The sequence below is a fragment of the Lepidochelys kempii genome, chromosome 3 (assembly GCF_965140285.1).
Source record: "Lepidochelys kempii isolate rLepKem1 chromosome 3, rLepKem1.hap1, whole genome shotgun sequence".
NCBI classification, from domain to species: Eukaryota; Metazoa; Chordata; order Testudines; family Cheloniidae; genus Lepidochelys; species Lepidochelys kempii.
Window position 1 is genome coordinate 114,823,101 of NC_136382.1, and position 1,723 is coordinate 114,824,823.

The window sequence follows — 1,723 nt, forward strand, 5'->3', positions numbered from 1 at the left end:
TTGTCATTAATTGCTTCCTTTGTGATCTTCTGATTTGCACACAGCAGATATTGCTGGAAATAATGGTACCATCCTTTCAGGAACTGTTTGGAACAGATAGATCATGCCCTTAGAGCCGATTTCTAAAATCAAGGATAACATCTGCAATTTTGTTTTTGCCCAGTGTGTAACTATTGAAGGGCCAGTGCTGGGAAGGGCTTCCACTCCCCCAGCTGTAATGCAGTAAATGCTTCACTCTTAAAAAGTGTTTTGGTAGGCAGAAATGAACTCTAAATAGCCTTTCTTTCCAGCTGGTATAATGTGCCTGGGGACCTGCGAGGTCTGATTCTCCTCTTTGACTTTTAATGGAGCTACTCTTGGCTCACTGGTGTGAGAAGAGAAATCAACTTGTTGATTTAAGATCTCATGGTGCTTATTTCTTTATACTGTGTGGGTGTTTCCTAGTACTCTACAGTACTTGAGTGTGGTTTCAATAGCACCCAATGTTAGTGAAATTAAAAAGATCTTGCAAGCCATCTTCAGTGCCTAACTGGGCAACTTGAATAAAAAGGGCCAAGTTTGGCTGCAATACAAATTTCCTTTGGCTTTAAAAACTGCTAGTGAATTATACTGAATTGGCTCCAGAATGAATGCACTTTGAGGCAGAGTTTTGTTTTGCCTTTTTAGTGTACAAGCAGAGTTGCCAACAAGAACATAGGTTTTCAGGGTACACTTTTTGCATAATTCCACATTAGCGTTCGCATATTTTAAAGAAGTAGCTGGCACCAAAGCAGTGTGGAATCTTCATTATCCACTTTTCCCAATGGCCTAAACTTAGCTGGCGCATACAAGGATTTTGTTTCCAGCCCACCTGACTTTTAATCACACCAGCTATGTGACTCTGGAGGCAACAAGAGCAGGTCAGTAAATTCCTGTGCTAGAGAAGAAAAGCAGATAACTTGGTTGTCCCAAATACTCATCTATTAAAAACTCTTCTAGTCGTGGGGTAAGCTTCCTTTTGCCCGCAGAAGTAAATTGTAAAGTTGGCAATCCTGAAAAGAGGGCATTTGCAGGGTGGGGGTGGAAAGTCCCCTTCCAAGGGGATTAAAAATGACAGCCAGGGTGGGAGGAAGATCTAGCTAAGAGTCTGCTTATGCGCTTAATGTTGAGACCTTGAAGGTAGAGGGTGGCACGAAGTAATAAGCGGGTGGGAGAGGCACATGCTCCTTCCACAGGTGAGTAACAACTCAAAACACTGGCAAGTACTGACAACCCTATTGCCAACTATGGCTCTGATCTTGCAACTAGCTCAGTGGGTAGGTCCCTATGTCTGCATACTGCCAGTTGAAGAATGGGGGCCTACCTTATTTGGAAAGTTTAGTGGTGGCAAACTTTGGATCATGAGTGTGTGATAGGTACCACAAGGGTACTGTCCTAATAAACACAATTATTAATTAACATCTGGTTGCCACTTCTGGATATGACTTGAAAATGCGGCCTCCGGAGGTACAGCCTGTACATTGTAATGGAGATTTAAGTCCTCTGCATTAGTCTGAAGGATTTAATGTCTTGGTTGACTACAGTAGTTACACCAGAGATTAATTTGGCCCTTAACCCTTAATTAAAGTTGTCCCTCAAGGACTTTCACACCTTGTGCAAGTAATAAATGATCTTCAATGAGTTGCATCCTTCTGTTCTAATTTTAATTTCAAGCCTATCAACGCATTAGGTAACCAAATCAGTT